At 41.3% G+C, this 12,011-nt stretch overlaps 1 long non-coding RNA gene across 1 annotated transcript in view; it reads left to right on the top strand.

Moving 5' to 3' along the window:
* Nucleotides 1-11,431, top strand: part of LOC147912876 (uncharacterized) — a 39,176-nt gene extending 27,745 nt beyond the window's left edge. The window contains exons 3-5 of the long non-coding RNA XR_015549504.1: nt 4,072-4,200; nt 4,573-4,732; nt 10,599-11,431. This is a non-coding gene — a long non-coding RNA (uncharacterized LOC147912876). The remainder of the gene's footprint in view (nt 1-4,071; nt 4,201-4,572; nt 4,733-10,598) is intronic.
* Nucleotides 11,432-12,011: the final 580 nt, after the last annotated feature.

Consider the following 12,011-nt stretch of genomic DNA (forward strand, 5'->3'; position numbering starts at 1 on the left):
TCTATGATACAGGAAGATGATTTTGACAATAAAGTGTAGAATTGGTTGGAAGGGAGAGACTGGAGGTAGAGGTGTTATTTAGGAAGCCAGTGCAATATCAGGCCTGAAGCTTTTTACTGCTGCTTGTAAGAGACTCCAGGTGTAGGTAGGCAAGGTCTTTACTGTATGTTTTAGGGACTGTGACATTATAACTTTAACAATTTGAGTTCTGCAAGATCCTCCCCAGGAGACACTCGCTCTTGGGGCACCTGGAGAAGTGGGGAAATTGGTAAACTGTTCCAGGAAAGGAGTGATTATTCTGTGGGCTTCAGGTTTATATCATTCGAGTTCTGCCATGAACCCGAGAAGAGCAAAAGTAACAGGAGTTTCTTATTGTTTGTCTTTAGATGTTGTGTAGAGTTTTCCAATTTACAAAGTGGTTTCACAGGCATCATCTCATTTGCTTCTCACCAGAGTCTCCTGAGGGAGATCAGGCAGGTGCTCCCTCCATTTTAGTGGATGAGGAGAGGCCACAATTTCTCAGTTTCTCAAATCTAGGCCTCCTCATTCTAAGAGCAGTTAACTTTCTCTGCTCCATGTTCCTCAGACAACAAATAGGAGCTCACATCTTCTGTTAATTAGTTAATTCAACACAAATTTATTAAGTTCCTCATATGTATCAGGTACTCCACTAATTTGAGGTCCACAAGAGGACATATATTTAAGAAAAAATATATTTTTTTCTGATTATAAAAAGAATACGTGCTTATTATAGAAATTTTGTAAAGTGGAGGAAAAGATTTCCCTTATCACACCACTTGGAGATGTAGATATGTTTAGACTTTTCTTTGGCCCATTTTTCTACTTATTGAGATCATACTGTGTATACAACTTTGTATGCTGATGTCTTTCACTTGTTATGAATTTTTATATTATTAAAATTTTAACAAACGTTTAGAAAATGACTGTATAATATTATATTAATGGATAATTCATAACTTAATAATTTCCCTATTATTGGACATCTGGGTTATTTCTAATTTTTTTCTCTTTTAAATATCGCTATGATAAACATCTTTTTGCATTACGTTTATATTGCATTTCTAATTATTTCCTGGGCTATATTTATGAAAGTGAATAGATAATTTGGTCAAAAGATTTGCTTGGACTCTTGATAAATATTGCCAAATTGTTTTCCCAAAACTTCTTAGAATTATCTGTACTTCCACAGGCATTATATAAGTTGAGGTAAAGGGTTTTGAAATGGGAAAAGAACCTGTTTTGGCAAGGGTGAACATGAGGAAGACCTCGGGAAGCAGAAACCTGCCATTGGAGCCTTGCCCAGATGTTGCCCTTAGAGAAAAATATTAAGATACCTTAAAGGATAGAACCATTCTTGACAAAGATCGGGCTAAGATCTATTTTGCAGACAGGTTTTGTTTTTTTTTAGAAAAAGACAGAAAAAAGGTGAGTTTCAGGCAGCAGAAGAAATTCCAGGGTCTCATAATTAGAGTGCTGTCTAGGTAGGGCAAAGGAGGCTGCTGCCTGGTGTGCTCAGTTCAGGCTAAATGTCAGGAGAGCGCAGAAAGAGAAAGGCTCTTCTCTCCCAGTGGTCAGAACCTGCTTCCATCCAGCATTGCCCAGGGTTTGGTGAAAGGGAGTGAAAAGTAAGTGAGGCCAGACCCTTGGGGAGCTGGTTAGGGGCCTGAAGAGCCAGGTCTCTTGTCCAAGGAAGTTCAGACCTAGGCATGTGTTAGCCAGTGAGAATTCTCTGGTTAGACTTCAGTTATCCTTGGTTGAAAATTTCTGTTTTTTTAAAAAATTCTTTTGTATTGTCTTTTCTTGCTGTTGTTGTGAGTTCCTACTGGATAATTAGGCAGTCTTAGCTGAACTAAGTAGAAAAGATTCATTCCAATGTAGCCAGCATAACCAGGGTGGTTGGAAGAGCCACTCTAGGAAGTAGGTGACCATGGCCGTCCCATAGCCCTTTTTATAACTTTAATAGCACTTATTGTGTTGTCATTATGCCTTGTTCTTTGAGTACATATTTAATTTCTCACGCTCCTCTGAAGACAATTTAAGGACAGAAACTGAATTTTTGTTTCTGATTTTTAAAGTATTTGGCAAGATACTACTTACATTATAGATACCCGAAAAGATTTATTAAATTGAAGACTTGTCTCACACATGGATTCCAGTAAACACTTGATACTTTTCTTTCTTTCATTGAATCATTCAATCCCTCTATAAGTATTGAGTTTCCTGAATCCCTACAAGATACTAAGCATTATATTAGGCACTGGGTCTACTAATGGGAATACATACTAAGGGTTTTAGTGCCCTAAGGAGCTCGGAGTCTTGTGAGAGAGACAGTCAAGCAATTATAGAACAGAATGACAAGTGTTGCGATTGAGAGACAGACGGGTGTCATAGGAGCACAAAGGTAAGTGTTCTAACTCATTCTGGGGTGAGGGTGGAAGTGTTGAGACCAGTCAGAGAAGGCTTTTTTCTTTCCTTTTCTTTTTTTTCAAGAGCTAAATTCTAAAGCAGGAGTAAAAATTGAGGGAAGGACCTTCTAGGCAGAGGGAAGAACATGTGCAAAGTCAGTGATGTGAGGGATTACATATATTCAGGGACCTGCAAGGAGCTGAGTATGTTGTGACAGAGAGTACAGAGGGATGGTGGTTAGAAACAAGCAGGGAACAGATTATGGAGAGCCTGGCATGATAGGTGAAGAAGTTTGGCTTTTATCCTTAGGGTGATGGAGAGCGGCATCTAGATTTAGGCAGAGCATTGACATGATCAGATTTGTGTTTTAGGGAGATCACTCTGACTATCAAAGTGCAGAACAAATTGGATCGATGAGTAGGGGGAAGATGCGCTGAAAGTGGGGCAATTTAGTGAGGGAAACCCCAGGAACAGGATAAATTGAGTTAGCTGTGATCGCTGCTTCCTTCTTCTCTAGGATACCCCTTTCCGTTTTTAGGGACCATGTCTCTAGTACCTGCCATAGCACCTGGTGAACAGGAGGCATTTAAGAAATGCTTCTTAGATATCTCACTGCTCTTTGTATCTCCCAAGCCTAACACAATGCCTGATACTTGGAGGTGCCTGGTACCTGTTGGTTAGCTCCCCTGCTGTGGCTTGTGCGAGCATCTACTGAGCACTGATTTGAAAGTAAGGTCGGTACACTTTTTCCTCTGGTCACAAACTAGGCAAAATTGCTTTTCAGGTTAGAACTGACCTTGAAGATATATTTTGCATGTCCCTTCTCAAGATGTCTTCAGGGGGCCCGCCCCGTGGCTTAGCAGTTAAGTGCGCGCGCTTGCTGCTGGCGGCCCGGGTTCAGATCCCGGCGCGCACAGACACGCTGCTTCTCCGGCCATGCTGAGGCCGCGTCCCACATACAGCAGCTAGAAGGATGTGCAGCTGTGACAGGCAGCTATCTACTGGGGCTTTGGGGGAAAAATAAATAAATAAATAAATAAAATTATAAAAAAAAAAAAAAAAAGATGTCTTCAAAGACATTCCCCATCTTGTGATGAGTCTTTCTTCCAAAGTAGACAGTAGGTTCCTTTAGGGCAGGAAATGTATTTGTATTCATTTTTGTATTCCCAGGACTTTTCACAGTGCATGATACATAGTAGGTGATGTTAGACATTTGTTTCATGAATTAGAAATTCACTGTTTTGGACTTGAAACATGTTTCATGAAATATGTTGTAAAGGTTGATTAGGTGCTGATTTCTCCTCAGAAGACTTTTAAATCTATAGCCCAACAGGGGTAACTGAGCATGTCTAAGGCCTGAGAAGGAGAGAAACTCTAAGAGATGGGAGAAGTTAGCCAAATGAGAAGTAAGTGAGTTCTCAGAAATATTTAGCAATTGAAATGAAACAATTTCAAAGGTTCTGGGCCAAAGCATGTAGGTTCTTAGAAAGTCCTGTTCAGGAGATTGGGAAGTTCTGGGTTCCCTTTACCACCTACCATTATACAAATGGCTTTTGGTTCTCCTCTTGCACTTTAAACTACAGTTGAATGAGATGACTCACCACCTTCCTGACTCTTTGTCTTTTTGTTTCTTTTCTTCATTAGGAATGTCCTCCTCTGTTATGCCATTATCATCATGCTTCAATTCACTGCTGAACTGCTCTTTCCATGGAACCCTGTGGAAGAAATAGTCTCTCCCTACCCCGAACATCTCAACTTTTAGATCCCCTCATGGTACTTAATGCTATGTACTGGAATTAAATGTGGGTTATCATATATAAATAATTTAACTATGAGTATTCCATAGCACAAGGCCTTTAAATGTGGAATGAAAAATGTGGCTGATTTGTATTACTAACTCAGTAGATAGTTAATTTACGTGTCAACTTGATTGGCCCATAGGGTGCCCAGATATTTGGTCAAACTTTATTCTGGGTGTTTTTTTGAGGGGGTTTTGGATAAGATTAACATTTAAATCGATAGGCTTAGTAAAACAGATCAATTTTCATAATGTGGGTGGACCTCATCCATTCAGTTGAAGACTTGAATAGAGCAATAAGATGACCTTTCTCTAAAAGAGAATTTCTCCTGCTCACTGCCTTCCAGGTGGGACATCTGCTTTTTCCTGCCTTCAGGCTTGAACTGAAACATTGGCTCTTCTGGGTCTTGAACCTGCTGGTCTCTGGACTGGAACCACACCATTGGCTCTCCTGGGTCAAGTTTTCTGACTTACCCTGCGGATTGGGACTTGTCAACCTTTATAAACGTGTGAGCCAATTCCTTATACATCTTTCTTTCTATCTATCTATCTATCTATCTATCTATCTATCTATCTATCTATCTATCATCTATCTATCTATATCTCTCTATCTATCTATCTATCTGTCTGTCTGTCTGTCGGTCAGCCTTTATAAACGTGTGAGCCAATTCCTTATAAATCTCTTTCTTTATATCTGTCTATCTATCTGTCTGTCTGTCTGTCTGTCTATCTCTATCTTTATCTCTAGGTATGTATTCATCCTATTGGTTCTGTTTCCCTGGAGAACCCTGACTAATACACTTAGGGTCTGGATTTTAGAAATATTCTAGAGAAAGGAAAAGAGTTTTATCTCCCTTTCCAGGAACTGGATTAACATGAGGCACACTTTAAAATTGATGCTTACCTCTGATACCTTTTCATCTCCTGAACCCTTTTCATGTGAACTCTTCTCCCTTTTCCAAGATTTCAGGCACATAGGACTTTGAGGCTTCCATTAGCCCTCCACTGTAATCCCTCACCTAGGCCCACCCTGTTCCTCACTGAAGGCCCAGATTTTCCGTGCTTTTGAGTCCTCTTCCTAAGCCCACCCCATCAAAGCTCCCAACTCAGTATGGTAGATTGGAGGTAGGTGGTGGGGGAAAAGCAGTCTGACTGTTCAAGTGATTCATACATAGTTGAAAGTTCTCTAACCTTCTCAGAATCATTTGCTAAATGAATTGCATGAACTATCAAGTGGTTTAATAAAGTGGGGTGAAAATTTTAGGTGGAGTGGGGGTGCTATCTTTGAGTAATTGCCCAATGGGTAGGCAGGGTAGCCTTCCTGGGAGTCAGTCTTAGAGTCAGCACCTCCTATGCACTTACTGCTTTGACAGATTCTTCCCTTTTCCATCTCTGAAACCACAACTCCTTTAAAAACAATATCAAATAAGCATTTCTGCAGAGGTAGTAATGGAAATTCTACTGCTAATACAAGAAGAGAGAAAGAGGCATGATTTTCATGTTTCCATTGGATCTTGGTAAGTTAGCAAATACTTATAGTTTTAAAAGACCCATTTTAGGAGACTAGAAACTGTTTTAATGAGGATGAGAATTCAGTAGTTTAATATTAAGTGTTGCCTTAAATAGAGAAAAGACCTGGTAGGAGAGCAGATTTTAATGAGGTATCAGAGGCATCCTGTTTGAGAAGATGTTGGTAAGTCAAGTCTGCAGTGAAGCTGCTCTGGCTTAAAATACTTAGCACCTAGTATATTATAAGATAGCTCTTCCTTCCAGGATTCCCCTACCCCAGAGGAGGGGGGAATTTGGGGGAAAGATCATGATTATAATGTGAAACTACAAACTCCCTTTCTCTATTTTAATATTTAAATGTATTTAGATCTTTCTCATATTAAAAAAAATCCCTTTTTTGAACCCTGCTTCTCTTGCTGACTTCCACTGAATCATTCTCTTCCTTTTTAATAGACAAACTTCTTTAAAAAGTTGTTTTTAGTCACTTTCTCCTTTTTTATCTCCCATCTACCCCTCAGCATCGCAGCGTTGATTTTTTCCTCCCATCATGCAATTGAAACTGCTCTAAGTAAGGTCTCCATGGGTGAAGTTGTCTCCAAATACAATAAACCCTTCTCATCCTTGTTTCACCTGATGTCACACACACTTGCCACTGTTGACCACTGCTTCACTCTGGTGCTGCTGCTGTGGCCCTCACTCTGTCTTCCCACCAATCTGGCCATTCCTTTTCAGTTTGGCCACCTCCTCTGATCTGCACATCCCATAAATGTCAGTGGTCTTTAGAGTTCTATCCTATGCCCTCTTCCCTTTCTATATATACTCACCTGGCCCTCTGTGGCTCCAGTTATAATCACTCTCTCTTGAGTTGTATATCTCTGTCTATTGGATATCTGCTTTTGAATATGCAACATGTCCAAAACTGAGCTTACGTTACCTCCAAACGTGATTCTTTAAAAAAATATATATTTTAGTGGCTGATAGCCACAGTGATCTCTGCCAGAAACCTAGCCACATCCTTGAGTCCTCCCTTCGTCTAGTCAGTCACTGAGTCTTGACAATGCTGCCTCCTAAATATCTCTCTAACCTGTCCACTCCTATTTCCAACCTTACTCACACTACTGATTCAGGCCACCATCATTTCCTTCTCTAGATCACTGCAACGGTCTTCTCTCTGACTCCCCTCCTGGCCTCCAGTGTAGTTCTATGCCCCCTCTAATTCATGGTCCACCGTGCAGCTAGAGTGGTCTTAGAGAACAAAATTCTGATCATATCTTTTTCCGTTATTAAAATCCTTTAATCATTCCCTGTAGCCCCCAGGATGCACTTTGGTCTCTTTAGCATGGCTCACAAGTTTTTTGTCATGTTACAAATTTAAAAGACCTCAGCCTTCTCCAGCTTCATCTGTGCTAGTCCCGCCCCTCATCCCACCCCAGTTCTTGCACTTTATGCTCCAGTCACCAAACTACTTTAATTCCTTAAATGCCCCTGCTCTCTATAGCTTTGGGGACTTAGTACTTACTCTGTTTGCCTGAAGCACTCCTGGCGTGCCTCTTTATTTTCCTATCAATTTTAGTTATCCGTCAGGCCTTGGTTCAAACATTACTTCTTCTGTGATCCTATGCTAACACACCAACCCCAGGTTATGATCCTGCAGTTCCCAGTGCTCATCCCTTTTGTAGCACTTACCATGCTCTCCTGAGACTACCTGGTGAATGTACTGTAAGCATCTTGCAGACAGGGTGTCTGTGTCTCATTGTTGAATTCCTGGGGCCTAGAAAAGTACCTGTCACATAATGGATACTCAGTAAATATTTGTGATATCAATGAATGATTTATCCTAGTGACTTTGGACACATTTCTCATTAAACCAGTTGAACAAATGGTGCAGAGCTGGTAGGGAGTGAGCAGAAATGAGGCCAAGGCCTTGATGTCAGTTTTTTTAAAAAATTAAAGCAAATCTTCAGCTGGCTATGGGTCTTAAAGGACTTATCGGATAGTATAGCTAAATCTAAAATTCAGGCAGCTGACATAGGCCTCATCCAGGTCTTAAGATTCTTTTTTTTTATATAACAGCTTTATTGAGTTATACTTCATGCACCACACAATTCATCCACTTAGAGAGTATAATTCAATGGTTTTTAGTCTATTCACAGAATTGTGCAACCATTACCACAATCAATTTTAGAACATTTTCATCACCCCAACAAGAAACTACATACCTATTAGCAATCACTCTTCACTCTAATCCCTCCGCAACATCTCCTCCCTCCATCCCCTGGAAACCACTAATCTACTTTTTGTCTCTATGACTGCATATTGTGGATATTTCATATAAATGGAATCATACAATATGTGGCCTTTGTGACTGGCTTCTTTCACTTAGCATAATGTTTTCAAGATTATTCCATGTTTTATCATGTATCAGTACTTTATTTCTTTATATTGCCAGATAATATTCCATTGTAGACTCCATTTGGTTTATCCATTCATCAGTTGATGGACATTTGGGTTATTTCCACATTTTGGCTATTACAAATAATGCTGCTTGTTAACATTTGTGTACTAGTTCTTGGGTGGACATACGTTTTCATTTCTCTTGGATATATAGCTGGGAGTGGAATTGCTGGGTCATATGGAGGCCTTAGGATTCTTAAGAATAGAGGTTTCTTTAGAGAATAAGCTTACAAAAACATAAGCACTAATAGCTCTTCCCCTTTAATTTGTTAATTTGGTGATAGGCAAGTTGTACAGATGGTTCTTTGAAAAATTGAGATTAATCAAATATCTCTGTCTAATGTAAAGTAACCAACGAATGTGCAAAGTCTAATTCTTCTGTGTAGGGTAATAAAGTCTTTCTGGGTTTAAATGGAAGTGAGAGAATTTGGTGTCTGTTTCTGTGTGTTTCCACTCCCACTCCAACCCACCCCTGGACCACACAGAGGTACCTAGGAAAGCTTCAATTGGGGGAGTGTGCGTATTAGCGGATTTGAGCCACAATTAACTCACTGCTTACATGTCTGTGTTTACAGTGGGGGTTTTGTTCCTTCTGTATTACTCTTCTCTTTGACTTTTCTTTTCTTTTTTCTACACATCTCTGCCATCATATACACTCCTGTTTATCCTATTCCTCCCATTCTGCTCAAACTCTTGGTCATATCAAACTGTTCCTTGGTCCTATTTAAGTTAAGATAATAAAGTTATGAGACTCACATGAGTAATAGGATTCCTTTTACAAGTATATCATATCCAGGTAAATATGGGCACCTAAAAAGTAGTTGTGCTGGGGGGCTCTATGTTTATTCCAAAAGTTCTATCATTACTCAAAATGTTTTGGTCACTTATGTAGAGTTATTCCCAAAACTGGTCATAGCCCTACAAGAAGATCAGTTTCACTTCATTATAATCACAGTTAGTATCTCAGGGAGCCTGCCACTCTGCTTGTATTTATTTGTCTTCCTATTCCCAGTTCCCCTTTTCCTTCCTCGCTCTAGTCCCCAAGCAAGAAGAGTTCTGGGTTCAGCTGAGGCTCCAGTGTGGGGCAAGGCTGGTGGTCATGGAGAGCAGTGAAGGAGATCGGCATGCTCTACAGGATGTTGACTTTAAAAGAAATCATGCTTAAGCTGCTGTTTTTAGTGTGTTCTCTCCAGTGTCCCATTTCTGCTTTGTGATCTCTTCCCCTACATTTTTTACAGAAAAGAACCATCAAATTCTAGGCCTGGGGACATAGGCTTGCAACATCCTCCTCTCAGAGGAAACTCTGGGAGAATGGGTAGGGAGAGGTACTTCAGAGGGCTCCATTTCCTTCTGCTTCTGGGTAGTTAGTTAATGTTCTACCAGCAGTTCCCACTCTTGGGGAGAGCAGGATCATGTTCCAGCCCCACATCACTGCTCAGGGCAGAGGGCACCTTGTACAGAGAGTTGTGATTCGAGAGAGACCTGCATCTGACCTTCCTACTTCATCTTTAGAGTCCAGCCATCTGTGGTCTTGTATCTTCTCAGTTCTCAGGCTCTGGATCTTCTTATTCTCTTCCTCTCTGAGTCTCTTTTCTGGGGGGAGAATGAGGAGGTTTACTAGTAGGGGGAAAAAGAAACCTTGAAGTTTGTAAAGCAAAAATTAACATGAAGCTGGGCTCCCTGCCCGTCATGCCTCCCTCTCCTCTCCAGCAGTTTCTGAATCCCCCCAAACCCCAGTGAGATGTTAGCTGACTGTACAAATATGTCTACAGGATTTCCTCAAAGATGGGGCTGTGTTTGAAGGCTTTGTGTTCTGGCTACCATCTTATCTGCTTTTCTCTTTTCCAGAGGATTCTACCTCTCACAAATAGGTATGAGGCCAATGGCCTAGAAATTCAGCCTCCTTTGACACTTTGTTAGTCTCAGAATAAGTGATTCAGAAGCTGTTTAGATAATATAGCTGTGGGGAGAGAGAGAAAGGAGGCATTGGACCTCCTGCCAGGGAAGGGGCTGGAGAGCACCATTGGTGAATGCACATCTCTGGAGCAGAGTAAGAGAGGAGGTGGGAACAAGGATGAAGCTAAAGGAAGCCAAAGAATTGTGGGGATTGAGAGTATAATCCATAGGGGAATCGTGAGGGGGTAGACAGAGGCTTCTGGTGGTCCGTCCCCACCTCCCTGAAAGAAGAGCTGCCTGATAGTGCCTATTGTGGGTGTGGCCTTAGGCTGGGTTCTGGGGATATAGAGATAAGTTAGACACAGTCCCTACTTTACAAGTGTACAGTCTAACAAAGAGAAGATAAGTGACAAATAGGAATTAGATGAGATTTGCAAAATGTGTGGCATTGTGGGCTGGGATACTGCTGCCACTACTAACAGCTAACATTTATTGCTCACCCACTGTCTTCCAGGTGTTTTACATCCGGATTAAATCATTGACTCCTGACAACACCCTGTGAAGCTTGTATTGTTATAATCCGCATTTTATAGGTAAAGAATCTGAGGCCCAGGGACATTACAAATAGCTCGCCAGAGGTCTCACAGTGGCGATTCAGGAGCAGGAACTCCAGCGCAGGTGGTCTGGCTCTGGAACAGGTGCTCTTAGGTAACATGGCCTCTCTCAAGTCATCCAGAGAGTGTGCGGAAGCTCTGCCACTGCCCATCTGTGTGCCTTTGTACCTCTGGGCTGCCCTTGTGCCTGGGGCACTCTTCCTTCAAGATGCTGGTCAAGGGGGCGGCTCCTGTGACATCTTCTCTGACTCCTTCTGCCTACCCCGGGGCAGTCACTGTCCTAGGAGCTTGAGCAGCGCTTTGTGTTTATTTTGTTTAACTACATAGGATTCTATTTGTTGGAATATCTGACTCCTTGTGTTAGAAGCTTCCGTAGAGCAAGAACTTTTTTTCTTTTCTGGAAAATTTCAAATACGTGAAAAGTTAAGCTAATGATATGATGAATCTACATGGACTCACCCAGCAGCTCCAGCAATTATTTCATGGCCAATCTTGTTTCATCTATACTCCCCTCTCCAAACCTGGAGTTTTTTGAAGCAAATCCCAGACATCAAATCATTTCATCTGTAAATATTTCAGTTGCGTTACTAAAAATATCAGAACTCTTTAAAAAACATAACCACAATACCATCATCACACTAAAAATTAATACTTCCTCAATATCATAAAGTATTTGATGTTCAAATTGCTGCAATTATCTCAAAATTTCTTTCCTTAGCTTCCCGTTTTTCTCTATTCCTTTATTTCTTCCTCCCCTCTACACTTTTTTTTTTTTTTGCTGAGGAATATTCACCCTGAGCTAAGATTTGTTGCCAATCTTCCTCTTTTTGTATGTGGGCCACCACCACAGCATAGCCACTGATAAGTGGTGTAGGTCTGCACCTGGGAACCAAACCTGGGCCGCCGAACTTAACCACTAGGCCACTAGGCCACTGGGGCTGGCCCTCTGCCACATACTTTTTTTTTTTAACGGTAGAGTTGTTTGAATACAGATGAAAAGAAGGGCTTTACTTTTTAATCAGCATGTTCTCCTCAGCACCTGGCTTCATGCTTGACATACAGTAAATCCTCAGTAAATGTGTGTTGAATGAAAGAATCTTCAGGAATCTATAAAATCTCCTGGGGGGCCAGGCTGGTGGTGTAGCAGTTAAGTGTGCGCACTCCACTACGGTGGCCCGGGTTTTGGACCTGGGAGCGCGCCACCACACCGCGTGTCAAGCCCTGCTGTGGCGGCATCCCGTATAAAGTAGAGGAAGGTGGGCACGGATGTTAGCCCAGGGCCAATCTTCCTCAGCAAAAAGAGGAGATTGGCA

The sequence above is a fragment of the Ceratotherium simum genome, chromosome 33 (assembly GCF_057802395.1).
Source record: "Ceratotherium simum simum isolate JZ-2026a chromosome 33, ASM5780239v1, whole genome shotgun sequence".
In the NCBI taxonomy this organism is placed as follows: domain Eukaryota; kingdom Metazoa; phylum Chordata; class Mammalia; order Perissodactyla; family Rhinocerotidae; genus Ceratotherium; species Ceratotherium simum.